Source organism: Colobus angolensis, unplaced genomic scaffold (genome assembly GCF_000951035.1).
Source record: "Colobus angolensis palliatus isolate OR3802 unplaced genomic scaffold, Cang.pa_1.0 Scaffold105, whole genome shotgun sequence".
In the NCBI taxonomy this organism is placed as follows: domain Eukaryota; kingdom Metazoa; phylum Chordata; class Mammalia; order Primates; family Cercopithecidae; genus Colobus; species Colobus angolensis.
Genome location: NW_012111475.1, coordinates 1,541,397 through 1,547,856, shown reverse-complemented (window position 1 = coordinate 1,547,856; position 6,460 = coordinate 1,541,397). Strand labels below are relative to the sequence as shown.

The 6,460-nt window shown below is 44.5% G+C and overlaps 1 pseudogene; it reads right to left on the bottom strand.

The window, feature by feature from the left end:
• Positions 1–1,163: 1,163 nt before the first annotated feature.
• LOC105513769 overlaps positions 1,164–6,460 on the bottom strand; it is a 7,746-nt pseudogene continuing 2,449 nt past the window's right edge.

The window sequence follows — 6,460 nt, the reverse complement described above, 5'->3', positions numbered from 1 at the left end:
ATTTGTAAACTGGGAAATCCAGCTCCTCCAAGTAGCCAGGAAATAAGGGTGACCTAAGTCATTCTTGCTAGGCCCTGGTGTGGGCTGGGGATGACTGTGACTCAAGGAAGAAGCCATCTTGTGACTCTCTTACCTGCACTGTGGTTTAGTAAGAAGCTGTTAAAAATTATGTCATATGAAGAAAGTGATTTAATAATTGGTCAGAGTAATTATCACATATTTCCTATGTAACCACTCCCTCATTATCTCCAACTTTATCTTTGGTTCTCATGACAAGATTATCACTTCCCAGAAAACTGGGGTTTTTGGAAATTACGAGGAGGTGTTTTTCCAAAAGGTAAGGTTCTTCTTTGGTAGGAAGATGTTTTCTCCTGGAAATCCTTAGGAAAGTTATTTGATTCTTGGGTTGGGCTCCCAAAACCAAAAGAAAACGAGATGGATTATCCCCAGGATACCTCAGTGTTTTTTCACTGAGCTTCAGAAAAGCTAGTTCCTCAAACCCCTGAATGAGTTGTCAAAAGCAACAGCAATGGCCATTCCCCTGTCAGGTATCCCCAGGATACCTGAGCTATAAGGACAATCTGTAGTTTGAACGTGGGGTGAAGGACACTGAAACTGCCCTTTGTCCCAAATGGCTCTCATAACAAAGTAAAAAACTGACTACTTAGAGTGATGCTGTGTTGCCTTTTTTGCAAACCTCTGTAGTGTCTGGCTCGGAGGTGAAGCTGCACTCCCCCCATCTGCTCTGTATCCAGCTTGCTGTGTGTCACACACCTCACCACGCGGCCTCTAGAAAGTACACCATGTACTTGGGCAAGAATGAGTGAAAAAGACAATGTGTTGATAGTGGTATGAAAATAGCTTTTCTCTCTCTGCAGATCATACACGGGGGTCGTCAGACATGGTCTGAGACATGGTCTGAGACAGCAGCCTGGCCCCGCTGCCCCCTGGCTTCTGCTCACAGCACTGACCCCAGCTAATTCAAGAACATGTCATCTATAATGAGAATGTTAAATAAAAATCAACCATCTTCCAGATGTGTCTATATCATGGTACTCTACATGGGTAAGGTAAGCTGAACACAACATAAAAAAGGAAGAAAACTTACAACCCTCCCTTCATCTAAGATGACTCCTTTAAAGACCAAGGGCATCTGGGTGTCGCTAGGATTCTCGTGTCCCAGCTGCCATCCTTCCTGCCTGAGGACAAAATAATTATAAGCTGACAGTGACTCAAATACTAAAGTCTGCATCAACTAGTTAATCACTCATGACATACCAGAAATCCAGCTCATGTAAACATGGGGAAAAGGTGGCGTCCAAATACATCGAGAGGAGATTCTGAAAGTCCTTGGGATTTTGTGTGGAAAATGGATACAGAGTATAATCACTAGCTGGGTACAAATGAAAAGTGAAATTGTAAAATATAACAGATTTCTACTAAAATTATTGAATCTCAAGCCTCATTTCCCCTTTGTCCTGGGACAGTAAGTTGCAGTTATTCTTGAGATGGGGCAGTGGCTCCATGCTCTGGCCCCCTACCTCAGCAGTTGTCCCAGCTCATCACCCTGAGTGCCGGCTTTCCCATCCGGTTTCAGGATCTGCACTGGACGGGCACCAGGGCTTTCTTCAGCGAACATCTGAACTCTCTCCAGTGTCTCCAGAGACTTTCACACGTCTACAAAGATGACCTCATTCTGTAAGAGCGTGGATTTAACCTGCTTTTTGATGTCACTCCTTCACAGAGTGCACTGTTCATTGTCACCCTCTCCACTAGCGTCAGCCTTACTAAAAGTCAAACATCAACGTTAGTGGTAACTCTGGAGGCCTGGCATTGTAGCGATATCCCCAAGAGAAAATTGTTTTCAACCTTTCTGGGAAAAGTTCACATACCTTTTATTAAAACACTGGTTTTTATACCACACTCGCTACCATGTGGCTTTCCTAAAGGATGAAATTTCTAACGTCCTTCAACTAGAGAGGGGTAAAAATTACTCTAGAACATTAATTGCCCACTCCTCTCATCCCTTCTCAGAAACTAACTGAACCCAAATGCGGTTTCCGTTCAGGATGCTGGTCTTACCTGTGAAGGCGTTCATGAATGTGGAGAGGGACCGGTTCAACATTTTGAAGAAAGGGTCTCTGCACGGATATTTCCGAGGCCCACAAAGGATGGTATGCTCAAGAATGTGAGGAACACCGGTACTGTCCATGGGAGTGGTGCGGAACTGCACACCAAGGAAGAAGGAACAGCACACTAGGGAAGGGGAGGAACAAGGAACGGAAGGCCAGGGAAGGGGGAGGAATGGAACGCTGGGGAAGGAGAATGACTAGAATGCAAAATGTTCATCTTAGTGCTGCGGACACAGTTCCCAGACGCATCATCACCTCAGGCTACTAGAAATCATCATTCTGACACCACAATCCTCCAACACAGGGTTTCCCAACTCTAATGTAAATCATTGATTCAGACTATAAAATTGTATTTTGATGAGATTGTAAGTCCATGTAAGCTTTTCCTTATTTTTCAAGATGCTCTGTCAATAAAAATACTAGTGAGATGGTATTTTAAACCATGTAATGTACAGTCAGTGCTTTAAATCCAGCTTGTCTAACCCACAGCCTGCAGTCCACATGCTCAGGATGACCTGGAATGCAGCCCATCGCAATCTCTACACTTTCTTAAAACATTGAGGTCCTTTATTTATAATTTTAACTCATCAACTGTCCTTAGTGTTGGTGTATTTTATGTGTGGCCTAAGACAGTTGTTGTTCTTCCACTGTGGCACAGGGAAGCCAAAAGATTGGACATCCCCGATTTAAATAAAACATTCAAGACCATGTTCTTACAATGTACCACGTACCTGAACAGATTATTCATGTCTTCTCTGGCCAGGTGTAAATACCTGGCTCCTGTGTCATCGTGGCTGAGCTTCACTGCCATCAGGAACAGCTTGGGAACAGATGTCACCTGAGTTAACCAGAAAAACACGACCAGTTAAACAAAATGGCCTTTGAAATGGTGATCTTCGACACACTGAGAAACTGGCTTTTCTGCCTGAAATTAGATGATGCCAGGAAGCCAGTATTTCAGAGCTGGAGAGAACAGAACCATCCTGTCCAAGTCCCTTATCCTACAAACAAGGAAAGAAAGACCTAAAAAAGGCAGATGAGAATGTGTGTATATATATTTTTTGAGTGCTTATTACTGGCTAGGTATTTTCTATTTTTTAAATTTTTTATTTTTTTTTGGCTAGGCATTTTCTAATCATGTCACGTATACTCTGTGAGGGAGGTATTCTCATCCTCATTTACAGATGAAAAAACTGAGGCTCAGGGTGATGACATAAGCTGCCCAAATCACAGAGCCAGGATTCACCCTGGTGTCTGCCCTTCCCACGGTACTGTGCTGCACCTAAGTAACACAGCACCCTTTCCAACGTCTGCTGAGTGCCCCCTACTTTTGTGTACTGCACCTCAGTAACACAGCACCCCTTCCAACATCAGCTGTGTGCCTCCTGTTTCTGTGCATATAATCTCCTGTTGTACGCAGAACAGGCCTGCAGGGAGGGGACATGCTGGAGTGGGCTAGCTGGCAACAGTGGGGAGAGGCTCCAGGATCAGTCTTTGCTTCTCCTAGTGTGGGATGGATTCTCGGTGGTAGCTGGAAGCACAAAGCTGGGGCTTCCAGAACAGCTGGAGGGGCTGGGAGGATAGAAATGTCCCCCCAAAAGATGAAAGACTCCCCACTCCTGAGCGGGGTGGAAGGTCTTCTCCTACTTTAGGTAAGCCTCCTGGTAAGTGTCCATACTTTCTGGTATGAAAGAAACTGTCTTTTACTGATGCCAGCCGGCCCTCTCCCGCAATCACATACCACGTCCCTGTGATCACCACACCACTTGCCACCCCCTCCGTCCAGGTGCCATGAGTCACCTGACCAAGTGCACACAGCAAGTCACTGGCAGAGGTGAGACCTCAGGTCTCCTCAGCCCAATCTAGGGAGCCTGCCATCCAACAGTCATGCATAAGCGGCCCACTACAACCTGCATCATCTACCGTTGTTAAATTACTTGTTTCCAAGCTTACCGTGCTTTGTAACAGATGATCAATGCATTTAAAATCAGCAGATAAAGCGAGATGTCTGCTTTCTAATAATACATAGCTTTAATAATAATAGCGTTCATGGTAGCTATTTCTCAAGCAAGAAACATGACTTATCGTAAGTTTCTATGGCTGGACACAGTGGCTCACACCTTTAATCCCAGCACTTTGGAAGGCCAAGGTGATCCTGTTTGGCTGCATCCCCACCCAAATCTCATCTTGAATTGTAGTTCCCATAATCCCCACATGTTGTGGGAGGGACCTGGTAGGAGGTAATTGAATCATGAGAGTGGTTTCCCCTATATTATTTTTGTAACAGTGAGTATGCTCTCATGAGATCTGACGGTTTTATAAGAGGCTTCCCCCTTCACTTGTCATTCTCTTCCCTGTCACCCTGTGAAGAGGTGCCTTCCACCACGATTGTCTCCTGAGGCCTCCCCAACCATGCAGAACTGGGAGTCAATTAAACCTCTTTACTTTTTAGCTCATTCTTTATAAATTACCCAGTCTTGGGTATTTCTTCATAGCAATGTGAGATTAGACTAATACATAAGACAAGAGGATTGCTTGAACCCAGGAGTTTGAGACCAGCCTAGACAACAAAGCAAGTTTCCACCTCCACACACACACACAAACAATGAGCCAGGCATGGGGGCACCTTGTCCCAGTTACTTGGGAGACTGAGGTGAGAGGATCAATTGAGCCCAGGAGTGTGAGGCTGCAGTGAGCCAAGATCATGCCACTGCACTCCAGCCTGGGCAACAGGGTGAGTCCCAATCTCAAAAAAGTACATTTCTATAAAATTTGAAAAATGAAAGAGAAGAATCTACCACTCTGGGTGAGGCCCTTATTAATAGTAACCAGTACTATAAACCCAGGTGTCTTTGCCCGGCCTTTGCAGGATTTCACAAATGCTCTGAGTCTGTTGTCAGGACTCCCGTGCCGGGACCTTGCCTGGGACCCCCTAGTCACTGCCCTGGCTCCCTTGCTAGAGCCCTGCCCAGAGGCAGCTGCTTTCTCACACCACCCTCTCCAGGAGCTCTTCCCTCTCCCCACAGCAGCAGCAGCTCCCACCTTTGTCCTTGGCCCTCCGCATGGCGTCCACCATGTGCCTCCAGTCACAGCCATATCAGTCTTTCTAGACAGTAAGTTGTGTCTTTTAAATTTGCTATAACATCAAGCATAGCACAGTGCCAACAGCTGGCCAAATATTGTTGTCATTTTTAGTTACTATGCCTAAAAAAAAAAAAAAAAAAGGAAAAGGTTTAAGCAAATAACAAAAAACAAATGAATCCATTTTAATATAAACCCAAGTAAGAATAAGTCCACAATTTCTTCTTTATAATTTTGAAACTTTTGAAACCCAAAAGGCTCAGAAAACTGAAAGATTCTGCAGAAGTTTAGAGCAAACTATTTGATGGCAAAACCTGACTGAACAGATCAGGGCACTGAGTCTTCGTGCTCACTCTCAGCGAATCATCAGGTTTGGCTGCGGAAACCCTAGCATGTCTGATGACAGAGACCCAGCTGGACAAGAATCAGGCTTCGCAGGAGTCCAGGAAGGGACTGGGGGTCATTTCTCTCACAAGCTCTGTTCAGCCAAGTAGCCATCATGCAACAGGAGCTGGGTCAGGGCCTTGGGACACGAGGACAAGGCTAGTCTTCACCCTGAAGGGCCCGTACCTATGCCAGAAGCCACACCTGCAATGTATGTGAAGGACCCATACCTGGTTTATGGTGAATCCATGTATCTTGTCTCCTGGTTGATACTGTAGAGCCCTCTCACAAGCCCGGTTACTGTTCCATCGCCATGCTCTGTGATGTGCATGTCTAGATTAAAAGTCATCTAAGTTAGATGAGTTGCAGGAAAATTACCTGGCTAACATTATTCAGCCACATAGTGAAAATACTCTCATGTGATAAAGATTGTTAGAAAAAAATTAAATACTGCATCTTCCAAAATCTTGCACATTCCAGAAAACTAATTTCTGGTAAGGTCCTTCCCATTTTAATGACCTTTTATCTTAACTAAAACTTCAGTGTTGGAAACCTTTTCTTTATACATGTTCAAAAATAACTATAATACAATTATGGTTTAAATTCCCCTTAAGAAACTCTTAAACAAAAGGGCTTCTTTTCCTCACAGAATCCTCACAAGCCTTCAAAATACTGGAAGAAATTCACACTATAGTTAAATCCCATTACATGCCTACCGAATTGGTGAAAACTTAAAAAGCCTAATATTACCAGGAACTCTCATACACTGCTACAGGGAGTACAAAGTGGAACAACTTTGGAAAACACCTGGCATTCTTTAGAAAGCTGAAGAGGCAGGGCGTGGTGGCTCACACCTGTAATCC